Raw genomic sequence first — 15440 nt, forward strand, 5'->3', positions numbered from 1 at the left:
TCTAAATTGATGACCTGTGGGGGCTTTTAAAGTGTCTTTTATTGACTTTTTGGGGTACTGCAGTTTTTCGCCGTTTCACGGTCGCACGCAATCTGTAAACTGGGCATGTTGGGTATCGTTTTACTCGTTGTAACCTCATCTTTTATATTTCATTTAAAAAATGGGTAATTTGTTGTGTTTTGGGGCATTTAATTAAATTTGTCACTAAATTTTGGGGTTTAATAAGGAGTTGCGCTAATATTGCGCAACATAAAAATTTTCAACTACCACCATTTTATTCTATAGGGTCTTGGCATTCAGAAAATATATAATGTTGGGGGGTTTTACGTCATTTTCAGGCCTAAAATGTGGAATATAACATGGGTGCAAAAATGGAAAAAAGGGCCTCAGTCATGAAGGGGTTAAATTTAAAATGTTTCATTTTATATTAGGGAATCGCATTCAAAACACCACAGGTCATATGGTCTGGTATATGCATGGTGGATGGCTTGCACAGTGGTCAGCTCTCCAGGCCTGGGAATACTTGTTGCCACTTCCCCTGGTTTATACAGGGGAAGTGGCACACACTTTTTGAAAAAATGTAATAAAAATGTATAAAACCTGTAACATCGATGCTTTAATAACACAGAGATCAGCACTGTGGACAGCACCAAAGACCACTTGTTAGCATTCATTTTACACACAGTTCCTGATCTCATGGCAAAGCTAATTCTATATACTGTGACACTTAGGCTGGGTTCACACCTGAGCGTTTTTTTATCCTCTTTTTTTAGCTCGTTTTTTTCGCGTTTTTTCGTTCAGTGAAACACGCGTTTCACTGGCGGTGTGATTTTATTTTTGGTTTTTCCTTTATTTTCTCTCTTTTTAAAAAAATAAAACTTTTTTTTTGTTTTACTTTTAAACTTCCTGCCAGCTCCGCCCCCCTGCGATGCGGCCGCTCGCAAGGGATGGAACCCGGAAGTCGGCAGCCGCCGAAAACACAGCGGGGATAGCGGACAATGTAAGACCTGCACGCTGTATTCCCGAGTGTGGCTCGGGGTTACCGCTTTGTTAACCCCGATCCACACTCAGGAATACCAATGGAAACGCGTGGCAAAATGCCCCAAAGATGCTCCTGTACTTCTTTGGGCGTAGGGCGTTTTGCAGCGCGTTCCTACACGCTGTAAAACGCCCAGGTGGGAACCATGCCCATAGGCAATCATTGGTTTTCACATGTTGAGCGTTTTACAGCGTGTAGGAACGCGCTGTAAAATGCCCACGTGTGAACCAGGCCTAAAGGAGAACTATGGGATCAAGGCTTTTCCCCATAGTTCTCCTAAGGGTCACGGGAGAACATAAAGCGTCCTGCCGTGACCCAAAGCTCAGTATACCGCAAGCTACAGCTGAGATGCCGCAGCCGGGACGGATCCCGACAATACTGTCTGGATCCACCCAGCTGCAGGATTGACAGCTGGCTCTGCCTATCCAGAGGCAGAGCAAACTGTGCCCGCCCCCTCCCCCATCCGTTTCGACAGTCAGCTCTGGAGGATTGGACAGGGGAGGGGTGGAATCCCTGCAGGGAGCCATGAGTGACAGTCACAGCTCTCTGCAGGGATAGATCGAGAAGTGAGCGAGCGACGGTATGTGTTCGCTCACTTCCCGATTTACTGAGCCGACCTGTGACAGTTTCATTGTCACAGGTCAGCTCAGATTATGAGGCTGAGTGAAAATCACTCGCCTCATAATTCTCCTTTAAAGTAGTATAAAAATCTGAGGGAAATTTATCAAAACTGGAGCAGACAGAATCTGGAGCAGTTGCCCATGCCAACCAATCAGCTCCTATCATTTTAAAAGCTTAAATGAACAAACTGAAGAGAGAAGCTGATTGGTTACTCTGTTCAACTGCTCCAGATTCTGTCTGGCTCCTGTTTCAATAAATTCCCATCTCTGTCTTTTTTTCAATAATGAATCCAGATCAAACAAATATGCATTGTCCTAGCAAAGAATGTATTTACATTTTGTATGAAACACTTACAGTCCTCAGGTTTACAAACAGCTCCAGCTCTCTTAGCTCCACTTCCCTGAACTTCCTGTCCGATACAACGTCACAAGGGACCCAGCAACTTTTCATCTACTAGCTTGGAGAAGGGAGTAAAGAGGAGTGGAATGTCGGGGAGTGGATTTCTTTTGCTGTGCCTGTGTATTTGTAGAGACAAACATAGCTTACTAGCACAAACAAGGGTACCATAGTAGGAGCCACCTTAAAACAGGATATCAGGGCCAGTGCTAAGGGGACTAGCTGATTCTGAAGGTAGCTAAAAAAAGGAGCAGCATCCATTGTAAGTGATTTAATCAGCATTTAAAATCTCTTAAATCCTCTTGACTTTAAAACCACTTTAGGGGCTTTTTAACACCCGCTCCAATAAGCTGCCTTTTCCTGCACACCACTGCACATGCATGGTGTGAACAGGGCAAATGGAAAACAACTGTGTCCCCTGTTCACACCATACATTCGCCATGATGTGCAGAAAAAGGCTGCTCAATGGACCTGGTGTGAACAAGAATTTAAAAGGGAGTGAAATAGCATGTGAAAATTATTCTTTGCAAATAAGATATACATTGAACACCTGACAAAACAAGAAACTTATTATAACATGTACATTACCACATCAAACGTCACTGATCGTAATGTTTACTCTCTGTATCTCTGTAATAAAGATCATTAGAATGTGACACTTGTGATGTGTTCTTATTTCAGAATACTGATGGAGTAAGGAAACATTTTCCATTATTCTAGATCTGAACTTTAGATCAGTCCTCTACAATATATTAGACTTCCCTAACCATTTCTGAGATAAATTTGATACTACGGTAAGAATATTGTGCAATTAAAGATCATTGCCTTGCCATGCAGTGCTGACGGATAATGCAGGATGACACGAGAATGTAAAACCGGAGATTGAAATATATTGCATCCTAACTGCTTTACGTCAATGTATATTCAGTGCCAGCAGTCTTGAGTGAATTTAAGGGTTACATCAATTTTGCATCAGCGGTAGTCATGTTTGGTGACAGTGGCCTCATCCTGAGATCAATTAGGTGATCAGCCAGCACTATCAATCAGCTCTGTAGCATAATCTGCTATTGAACTGCACAGTGTTGCAGCTTGAGGTTCCTAACAGTGACAGACTGTGCATGCAAATCAGAGCAGATTGATGAACGTCATCTGGAGGTGCCAAGATGTGATTATTTCTAGAGAGATCTCTATTTAGCTTTTTATTTTGTGTAGAATGATGCTTATAATACTGTTGTGACCAGATGTTGCTTCCCTTTGGTAATGCCAAGAATTTCCAGCTAAGTGCCTCTGCACCAGATAACCCCTGAGGAAATACTTAGGAAGAACGTACTCTAATGACTCAGTTCCTCATCTCTGACAATAACTGACAATGTCATCTATCAGTCTGAGGACATTTAAATAATACATAGGTCACATATCTCCACTTTCACTTTACATGCAGAGAATTTGACAGTCTAACCAAGATGGCAATTAATTCCCATGTGGAACATGCAATATGCTGTTATTCTGAAACAGGAGATTACATATAAAAGATAAATACATTACCTGCTTCTGTCAAACAGCGGAATTGTAGTATATATTTATATATTTTTATTATCAGTAGGAAAGTAATTTCATTCATTTGCGTAATAACAGAAAATTCTGTAGGACCTTTCAAAATAAATTGGATCATTGTCATCGGCCCTTGCCTATTTTATCTCATAACAGAAAGACATTGATACGTGCAGCCATAGTTTGGGTATAGCTCATGGGAAAAGCTTAAAAATATAGAGCATAATAACTGTGTAGATAGAGATAACCTCTAATACACCATGCTAATTCTATACATTGGCAAGGCTACAGTCACAAATACCATATGCCTGTTTGTGATACTGTAAAAGGTTTACATGGATGCTGTTTTCCATTTCCATTTGGAAATAAGAATGTAAACAGCCGTCCATGGATATGTCACCCTATAAAACCATTATTCCTGTATTGGGGCAGTACCATTCTCATTTAGTTATTTGTTGGACAAAGATCACGCTTAGCTTGCCACACTGATACACTGGAGTGTATAGGCTTAGTTAGGGCACAGGGAGGTTTCATCTTTTTCTCAATAAGCTTCTCGGACCCATCTCTCATATATTTAAATGGTTGAGTCCACTCAGAAGTGACATCTTTGTTATACTGTACGTGAGGTATCAGTTAAATCATATGCAAGCATCCTGTTTCAGCTGGGGTTCTCAGAGGCAAGATCTCCTCTTCATAGTTACTGGCTTTGTTTCCCCCCATCCACAAAGTTTTGGGTATGCCCTCAAACTGTTTTTTTCTAAATTCTATTTATTTTACGTATAGTTGCCAGAGTGCAATAATTATAGAAAATTTGTATCATAACATATAGCACATATCAGAGGAATAGAAAATAATTCAACCGTGCACAACCTGTTGTCTCATGTTAGTTGACACTTATAACTGGTGTAAAGGATTAAATATGTGCAATAGGTCAAAATTGGAAAATATACATTGTTTTCCCCTTTGCCCCATCCCATCATTGCCCCTTCCAGCAGGAGGGTGCAAAAGAAGGTGAGGCCCATTCCCAGAAGTCTTGAGGCAGAGTGTTGTACTGCATGGCAAGGCAATGAGTTCTAAAACCACTATCCTAGTATAACATCAGCATTGTAATAGGAATATTATAATTGTTTTTGATTATGCAATCAAAGCTTACTTGAAGAAATCCCTTTCATGTAGTGAGTGCTGCCTTCTGTCTGCCCATCATTTTCACCAGCTTCCTGGATTTCCAGTGTTTGTGTCTGTTTTCCTGCTACTTAATGTGATGACTTCTAGATTTCTCAAGACAACATATCCCATCATGCATTTCTTCTGGCAAGCAAAGATAATGTTGCATTGTTCGCACATTAACAGGGTTATTCACAAAAGGGTGAAGAGTTTGGAGAAGACAGGAGAAGGGAACAATCTAGGACAAAATAGCCGATTTGGAAAAATTCTCCAATTCAGCTCACTTTTCAGTTCATCTATGTTGTCCTAGATTGTTCCCTTCTCCTGCCTTCTCCAAACCCTTCACCCTTTTGTGAATATCCCTGTAAGTTGTAGTTCAGAAGAGAAGCTCTGTAAGAGTTGTAACACAATGAAGTGCATATGCACAGGGCTGAGTGAAATTGTGTCTATGCATTGAGGAAGTACATACTATGGGTACATCCTACCTCTTCAATAAATAAGTTTACAAACTTCTAGATGGATATGGTAATTAGGAGTGGGATAGGGTTTTTTTTTTGCCTTCCTCTGGATCAACAGGGGGTAGCTGTGGGCATAGCGTTCTGTTTAGGCTTTTCTTCTTTTTTTTTTTTCTCCGCATATCTATAGGTTGAACTCGATGGACTTGTGTCTTTTTTCAACCTGACTAACTATGTAACTATGTAACTATGTAAGAACTTGTGATACAGAAATACATACCGTATTTTGCGGTCCATAAGACGCACCGGACCATAGGACGCAGGGAGGTCCGTTCTTCATCTGCTCTATGGTGATCTCGATCGTCGCCGCTGCTCCGTTTTAATATGAGTGATCTCATTAGATCACTCGTATTAAACGAGCAGTGGCTCCTACTACTCGCCCTGCGCCCGAAACTGCATGTCTCGGGCGTCGGGATTCGCTCCATAAGACGCAGGCACATTTCCCCCCTCCTTTTGGGGGGAAAAAAGTGCGTCTTATGGAGCGAAAAATACAGTATTTATTTTTTGGTGTTTTTTTTTTTTTAACCATAGATACATTTTAAAGTGGACATTGCAACAAAACTGCAAACTCTGCCCTTTAAATGTGCCCCCCTCCCACCTGCAGAAATGCTTTAAAAAATTAAAAAGAAAAACCTGTTGAGGGTTTGGTGGGAGGTTGATAACATACTTACCTTTTACTGACTTCTGCCTGCAGTGCCTAGCTGAGTACAATTATGGTAGTGTGTTGGAATTATGGTGGTGTTTTCTTTAGTTTGGTATTTTCCCAGATCTAACCTGTAATATCACAACCATGTCAGCAGACCCTCAGCTGCAACATCCTAGCCTGGTGCCTAGGCATTGTGATACGATTAGAGTAATAATTTATGATCACCCTGTGGTTACCCAGCCACAGGTAACTAATTGCATTAATGATGTGTGCAGAACAGTAGAGATATTGCTGTCTATAATTTATTCTCCTCCACAACATTACACTGGAAAAGTTCATCAACATCCTCCCTGCTCTAGTCAGCTGTTATTGAATTGACATGCCTAATAAACTGTGTTTACTTTAATAAATGATAACTGGCATAGCTATTACTGCTTCATAGCCTGACTGCATGCCGGCTATGCTGTTTATTAGGGTATTATGAGATAGTTATGGAGAGATAATTAATTATAATTATCTTTCAGCAATATTTACCATTTTCTATAAGTAACTGCACTATAATACTAAACTTAATGGTGATTAACTAGTAAACTTAACACATACAGTCTGATTTGCCAATGATTACATGCAAATATTCCTTCAGCTAAATCCTAAATGAAAGCTGTTGTAAAAGTCAATACCTATCTGTGTCCTATGGAAACAGCCTTTTTCTTACTTCTGCTTGAAGACACTAGGTTTGCTAAAACTTTTCTTGATACAATTAAACAGAGTAAAGACCATTTGAGTGTATAGTTCCTGTATTCTAGAGTGAGCACTTCAAAAGGGATTTCACAGTCGCCCTGGGTTGTTATTGGGTAAAGTGAATCCAGAATTGAAGTGCCACGCCATAATATTGCAGTCCAGATACAAGTATATTTTAATGTGAAATTAAATGAAAACTGTACACAGGGGCGTTCCAAGGCTGGGCGACACCCGGAGCGGTAACCGAGTGTCACCACGCGCATGCGCGATGACATCACCACACGCATGCGCAATGACGTCATCGCGCGGCAGTATTCTGATACCTGCCGGCGGCCATCTTGGTGATGGACACCGGCAGGGAGAGGAGGGGACAGTCACCCGGCAAGAAAAGGTATGCCGCCGGGTCCCCTCCTCTCTCCTGATACTGTCAGGCGTTCGGTCCATATGACAAAATGCATATATATATATATATAATTGCAACCACTCCAACCCTAAATGATACAGTACTGTATTATTTTCACATGTTCTATGTTTAATTTGTCTCAACAACCTAATAGGACCCCCTTCCACTCCCAGGCCCCATAGCAGCCGCCTTGGAACCAGTGGAACCATTAGGAACCAGCTAAAGCTTCAGAGGAGCACAGGGATTGGCACTCTCAGAGGTGTAGGTGTCCCAGCAGACCATTTCTCTGCAAAAGAGCAGTGCAGTACTTAGCCTCTTCTTTACAGGTATGACGTTTCCTAAAAAGGATTTATATTGTGACAGGGTCTCTTCAAAATATAATAAATAAAGCAAGGTCAATCCCTACCTTATCTCCTCCAAAGCTGCATATAATCTGCATAAACATGGCAGGTGCACTTTATATAGGTTCTGTTGAAGGTAATTGAGGTAATTGCTGTCTTATAATTCTAACTTCCCATGACTGCATACTTTGATGTCTGATGTAATCCATAACCATAACCAACACATCAACTGGCCACAAAATATTCCAGTAGCTGGCAGCCAAGTATCAGCAAACATCTTCCTATTGCTTGGCGTAGGTCAGGTCATATTTTTTATTTTTGTATACATTTTGCTTTGGCATTCTGATAGAAAGCTTGTTAGGTTCTTGCCACTGACATAAACATAAAGTAGAATGTATTTATTACACTCCATTTCCCCCTGCGCTGAGATCCTGTCTCTCATGCTGACAGTGGGGAAGGAAAGAGATCAGCACATGCTGACAATTGTTAGGTATGGTTGGAAGCTTTTATTTAGATTCATTTCATAAAATTATGGTATGTAACCTCCGTCAAGACAGTAAATTTAACAGTGACATTGGTATTTTCCAGCTTTAAAGCAAGCTGTAATTATAAATAAAGAGGACGGGCAATTTAATCTCGTGCCGGTCTTTTTTTCACTCAGCAGAGCTGGCACTTTGTAACCTCGGAAAATACTTTGCTAAAAATACATTTTTAATGTAAATCTGGGCAGTTACCAACAAAAGAACAGACCAAATTTATGTATTAAATACTGACAATTTTTCATGTAAAGCTGGCCAATTTTTGACCCAGCTCCTTCAATTTTCTGATCTATGGTTGTTGGTTGGAAGGCTGCCAACAGGACCACCCACTAAGTGTGTAACGTCTCTGCAGCGCAAGCCTTGGATCACAACTGCGGAGAGGGTACCTTACGGTTTGGTCAGTTGAACAAGGAGCCTCGTGCGCCTGCGCTAGGAGGAGGAGGAGCCAAGGGTCGACGTGCGCGTGCGCCGCGAGGAGACGCTACAGCCCGTTGTGCGCATGCGCGGTCCCGGATCGTGATCCCGGGACGTAACGAGGTAGGCTTCTTACAAAGTGAATCTAAAAAACTAGACTTCAGGTAAAAGAGCCACCCTTGTATTTGATAAATAATGTTCGTGTGTATCAAAGTACTCCTCTCCCATAGATTTGTTAACCTGTCGAAAACACTCACAGCCGTGGTTAAGTATATGTAAAACCCTATCAATAAAATGTAAAAACATAAGACGTAGTAATTTCAAAAGCAATTTTCAATATTTTCAAATCTGTACCTTTCATTCTAATAACATGTGGTGATTTCGCCATGAATGTCCATGCACTTTCTGATACAGCATGACAACATGGTACCTATCTCGCAACTGTTCTGCCTTATCTCCTTGTTACATGAAATTCTGATGGAGACTACTAGTGGCCATAAATACACAGTACACAGCCATGGTCCACTGTTATTATCAGGAAACTCTCTCCCTGTGATATGCCATATAGCCATCAGTGGAGCGCATCATGTGAACAGAGTGGCTACAAAAAGGGTGCAGGAGATTAGTGTACTTCAGCAAACTAAATCTCAATCATTTTGGGTTTACAACTACTGTAAATTGGTGGTCAGTGATGAGTGGCCTCGTTGTTGGCTGTCACTGGCGAGCCCCCACTTTCATTGGTGGCCAGTAAAATAAAGGGTTACTTACCAGAATAAAGAGAATTCCCCAGGTGTCACACATCTGGCTCTGCTTCTGCTAGGTGTCAATGACTGTCACAACCACATACATTAGGGGTGTCTGAGTTGATGAGGGAGGCCTCTCTTGAAGCTCCAGTCCAAGAACCCCTGGTAATGGTATAGGTGTACTAGGACAAGAGTGGTATAAGTGCCAGTAAGTAGTGAAGTCCTAGACTAGCTAGGTTTAGCAAAGGTCTGGTACAGGAACAGCAGGCAAAATGTAGCCGGGGACTGGCTGGGTCAACAACCTGCAGGCAGCAAAATGCAAAGCAGCAGGCAGGAATGTTTTTGGAGCCGAGCCGAAGTCAAGTGATTCAGAAGAGCAAAGGGAAGGTTAAAAAAGTTCAAGATTCAGGATACATGGTACAAGCTCAGGGAAAATCTGAAGGCCAGTAAGTGTTGGAAGCTACAACGACGCAGCCTTAAATATGTTGAAAATACAACGTCATATAACTGATATTCTAATGTACTGATTGTGTTACTGACTGTGATATGTCTGTAGATGGCACTGTGGTGCAGTGTTGGTTTTCTGTGTGCATGCTTGTCTATGGTACACAGGAAGTTCTTCTGTAGATATGTTTTCTCTCACAATCCTCTATACACACATGTAATGCTCTTCTAAGCAAGTAAAAGTTAATTCAGCATTCCTCAAGATCTCAGTGCTTCATCTAAACACATAACCAACGAAATAGCCCTGCTTGGCGCCTGCTTGACAGAATGGGCAAGTGAGCACAATTGTCTGTGCAGAGGCGTGCTGCAGTGCACAGTTCTATGAGCCAAGCTATGCCTACATATGCACACATGAGCAGGTGCTCGTGCAGAACCCCAGGAGCACGTGCTGCTCCTGGCTTCCTGACAACCATGCCCAAACTTTGCCGACTCTGTTTGGAAAAAGATCACGACCTGGCGGTTCCTGCATTGCCAGGTGTTGCTGAACCAGAGGCATGTACCCTTGGTCCGCAGCTATTTGAATTAGATATTATAACAGAGAAAGCTAGTCAACAAGCATTTAAAAAAAAAAGTGTATTTGCTATGTAAATATATAATTCTGGTACTGAAAGAAAACAAATTCTTGCAGTATAAGCTATTTTCTCTCATTGATTACACTCCAGTCAAAACTAATAATAACAATAACTATAAAGATATGAAATGGCTGAGAGGGAACAGTCTACCTGCTGAAAGCCTCTATCTTTTGATCCAGACTTTACCAGGCCACCATCTCGGATGTGTGTTGACGGGTATTCTTAATCCAACTCACTACTCTACTGTTGCTAGAGGGTATATCTGACTGGCATCCTTGCAGTCCCCACAACCAATCCAGTTCAACTGCACCCAAATAAATGTCTACAGGCAGGTTTATCTTCAATATTCAAATTCTAACAAGCATATAGATAGATACAACACTAAAACAAAATTGATAGCATTAGAAAGAATAGATAGAGGCATAAGATATAGTGGATACATTTTATGGATGAGGTACATAGACAGACAACCAAATTAAGGTAGTGTAGATCACATACAGCTTATAGGATGAGGCCTACTACACACACGCACCCAGCACTAGAAAAACGATGACTAGCATCACATAGGTTGAGTTAGTGTAGTTTAGTGTACGTCCTGCCCTATAAGAGTCTACCTTGTCGTGGTGGGCAGGCTTGTAATCTTTTGGCCAAAAATGTGTGACAGAATGAAATACAGAATAATTTCTCAGTAAAGAGTTTCATTTTTGGCCAAAGGACTCCTAAGTACACACAGCTCAGTGAGCATCCTTGGCATACCTCGTTACCGGGATGAATGGGAAGGAACTCCTGTGCACCTGTGTAAGAGTTATGTTATCCAGAGTCAGCAAATCAAGATTGCCAAATATGCAGAACCCGGAAGAATCAAAGAGAAGATGACCGTGCTGTAGAGGAAGCTTGCAGACATTGCATTCCTGGAGTTGAAGGGTTTAGATTCACTTTAAAAGGAGGTGAGCAATTGTAGACCTGTTTTTCACTCAGTACACAAAAGGCTAATTCCACCTTGGGCAAAAAAGTATTATTGATGCCCCCACAGCTTCCAAAAATAAAAAAAATACACACACACACACAATTTTCCCCCATAGACTCAATGATTCAGCGATGCATGACACTTCTTTCCTAGTCACACTACCTTCCTCTCAACTTACTCTGCCCCAGGTTACAGTGCCTCCCACTAATCTCACCTCCCCAGGCACAGCACCTCCGTCCCATATCACACTGTCGGTAACAGCATCTCCCTGCCACCCACTTCACACTTTCCCAGCCATAGCTCATTTACCCCTTTTACCCTTCTCCTGGTAACAGTGCCTGCCTCCTACCTCCCTCCCATTAACCTCACCTCTCCCACTCAGATAACCTCCCTTGCACCCATCTTACAAAGCCCCCGGGTTGCAGCATCTCCCTACCACCCAACTGTCACCCCACATCACAGCTTCTTCCCTTCATCTCATGCCTCCCAGTCATACCACCTTACCCATATCTTTCTCCGGTCTTTCCCCTCAATTAACCCCCACACATAGTGTATTTTTCCCTGACCAACTCAACAAGTCACCCCTTGCCTCCAGCTCATTCTTCCTGGCCTCCTCACATGCCCACACATACCTATATCATCCTGGAATCCAGGTATAACTTTATTTCATTGATCACCCTTTTTGCTCCATCGATGCAACCAGCTCCTCCCCCCTCCCCCCCCCCCCCCCCCCCTCCCCCCCCCCCGTGTCCCCTCTGCTCCTTCTGTGATACTCAACGACAACCTTGAAGTGTTTCCTATGTTTTAATTGCATTAAATAGGAGAAGCTGAAAACATTACGGAATTTTGCCAAGTGTTATATCAGACTGGGCTAAGTTCCCTATATATTTTCCCATATTAGAAATAACTCCTACTCCTCCCTCTTACTATAAAATGAACTTTACATACAATTAAAAGACAAGTTATAAGTGATGGTGTTTGATTTATGGTGACAGTGGCTGACTTAAATCACTCTCTGCACATACACCCAGTAGAAGCTTAGTCACAGGAGGAGGGAGGAGAAGTAAGCAGGATAAAGAATGATTAATCAGTTTGTGAACGATGTGATTCTGTCATGCTGGCTGCATATACCAGATTTTTACTGTATGACTGATTTCAAAGAGCAGTCCCATCTCATGGACATTTTTAAATATTCAATAATGATTATTTTTTTCTCTTTAAAGAAAAACTCTTATTTTTCTATTTCCTCAGCTACACCTTCAAAATATCTTTATTATAAGAATTTGGTAATTTTTAAATGCCTTCCTTTATTTTCCCTCATGTCAAAGGACATGCTGCCTTTACCTTGTACAATACAAAATAATTAGCCTTATGCAGAAAGGGTGTGTTGTTGCTTTCAGTATTCAGTGCATGACCAGTTTCATTGCCTTGCAAATTTATTCTGGCTAGTGATTCTATGCTATAGCAAGACCTGCTAGCCACTCTGATACTGACAGCGAGTTGTAAGATATTGCTTAGTAAACATGCTTCCTTATGGTTGGTGTGTTTGCTAAGGTATGTCAAAAACATATGACTAGACTCCTCAGCCCCTTCTTCATCAAGTTCCGGTGGTCTAAGGACCCATGACGTTGTCACATCTAATGCAGGTCCATTAGACACAAGGACGCCGAGGGACATAAGACAAACTGAGCAGAGATGAAGAGATGAGCACTGACTGCCGCATGACCAAGGATGAGGTGAGCTTATATACGGGTGTAAATGCACACTGTGTGCTGTTATTTCATTTAATTAGAAAAGTGGATTATAATGGGGAACATTACACTGTAATCTATTTCTCTGATTAAATAATTACAGACAGGGCCGCTGTTCTATCAAAGTTTGTGACTAGGTTGGAATGTGTGACCGGTGACGTGGTCACACATTTCAATGTAATCCCCCCAGTTTTTTAGCGGTGGAATGGATGACAGCCAGGACCGTCACTTCTATCCGACTTTGTGAGTGGGGTGGAATGTGAGATCGCACTCACAGAGTCGGATAGAAGTGACATTTCAGAACAGCTGTTCCAGGGCAGATCGGTTCTCTTGCACATACGATTTGCGATGCCGATCTGCCCTGGAACAGCTGAAAAAGCATTGGAATGCTTGACCTATTGGCGGTCACACATTCCACCACCAAAAAACTGGGCGGGATTACATTTAAATGTGTGACCACGTCACCGGTCACACATTGTAACGTAGTCACAAACTTTGATAGAAGACCGCCTTCAGGGGGGTACTGCCAGTATCCATGTGAGAGGTCTGGGCAGCCTAGGGGGCCTCTTACAGGAGTATCAGCTGTACCAGGGGCGGCATGGCAGATGTGACAGGGGAGGGGGTGGAGGAGGCCAGGCCCCAGCAGCAGGTAAGAGGAGTTAGGAGGAGGTACAGGGAAAGGGACCCCGGCGACCAGCCCACCTGAGACCCTGCAGAGCCCACCAAAGTCTCAGATGGGCTGTGCAGGATCTATGGTGTGCTCTGCATGATCAATCTCAGGTGGGCTCTGCCGGTTCTCAAGTAAGTCCAGAGTCCAGTGAGTTACTAAGCCCAGAGTCCAGTGTGTTACTAAGCCCAGAGTCCAGTGCATTACTAAGCCCAGAGTCCAGTGCGTTACTAAGCCCTAAGTCCACTGCGTTACTAAGCCCAGAGTCCAGTGCAATACTGAGCCCAGAGTCCAGTGCAATACTGAGCCCACAGTCCAGTGCGTTACTAAGCCCAGAGTCCAGCACGTTACTAAGCCCAGAGTCCAGCGCGTTACTAAGCCCACATATACCTATATACATGCTATACATAGCATAAAAAGGTAAAAAAACGATATATGCAATGTTATCTTCATTTTAGATGTCAAAATGGTTTTGTGGTGTTTTCTGTTCTGTGGGAAACGGGTCCAAATAGCTCTTTGAGTGATTAAGGTTGCTGGCCCCTGCCCTACACCAATACAGGCACTTAACCCTAGTGCAGGAGTAGCCCCAATGCAAGGTTTAATTTGAAAAAATTCTGGATTTCTTTGTTAAGCATTTTTCCTAACTCCCTATGGTGCAAACTAATCAGCAGCACACAGCAGCTCCGCAAACAGGGATTTTTTTACATAAAATGTAGAGCTATGAATAAAGTCTAACTGTTGGTGACACATCTGTCTGTAGTTTACTGTGTTCCCTTGCCCACTGTCAGCTACCATTGGTACCTTAAGGTAGCGCCTCTGCAATGGATACAGTATCTCCCTTTCAGCTTATAAAGCTTAATGATTTCTAAATATCATAATATTGAAAATAAATAGAAAAAATGGTTCAAGAATAATATTCACAGAAAAATATATTATAAAAACAGACAAGGGCAACAGTAAAATAAGCGTAAATAACAGGGAAAGATACCCAACAAGGTTACCTGGTCTTTAGTTCCAGCAGAGCCTGATTCTAAGAGAGTCACTGGCTCTTAGAATGACTCTTAGCAGTCGTGCATAGCTGCAGATGCAAACCTCTTTTCTGGACCCTAAAAAGGGCATTTACAGAAATGACATAACCAATCAATGTGTCTGAGGAGTGTACTGAGGAGTGTTGAAGTACTTCATTATAGTTCAGCGGACACTCCCATAGTTACTAAAGGTGTGCTAAATGGCTGTCATTTTATCATTTAGCTGATAAAGTTTTACAATCAGACAACCATTGAATTGTTGAATATAATGAAATTACCATTTCAAAGAAACTAAACATAATATACTGTACATTGGATATTTTAGGACATTTAATGGGACTATTTAGCACATTATAGCGTAGGCATGCCTGGTATCTCACTAATTGCAATGATCTTGGGCATTTGTGTAAACAGTTATTATTAATGTAGCTTTATCATAAAAGGGAGTATGAAATAAAAATTGATTTTGATCCTTGGTAGTTCAATCTCAGGTTAAAAAGAAGAGAAAGCTAGACTCAGAATGTATATTGTTTTAAACTGTTCTACTAGATTATTTAAAGGAGAACTATGAGGTGAGTGCTTTTCACTCACCTCATAGTTCTAGCCGACCTGTGACAATGAGACTGTCACAGGTCGGCTCAGTAGATCGGGAGGTGAGCGAACACATACCGGCATTCGCTCACCTCTCGATCCTGTCACAGCTCTCTGCTGTGACAGGGGAGGGGCTGGATTCCCCCCTCCCCGCTCCGATCCGCCTGCGCTGACTGGCGGGTCGGACGGGGCGGGTACAGCTGGCTCTGCCTCTGGATAGGCAGAGCCAAAAACTGTAGCTCGCGGT

Source organism: Nanorana parkeri, unplaced genomic scaffold, assembly GCF_000935625.1.
Source record: "Nanorana parkeri isolate BGI_ZX_2015 unplaced genomic scaffold, ASM93562v1 scaffold48, whole genome shotgun sequence".
Lineage (NCBI taxonomy): Eukaryota > Metazoa > Chordata > Amphibia > Anura > Dicroglossidae > Nanorana > Nanorana parkeri.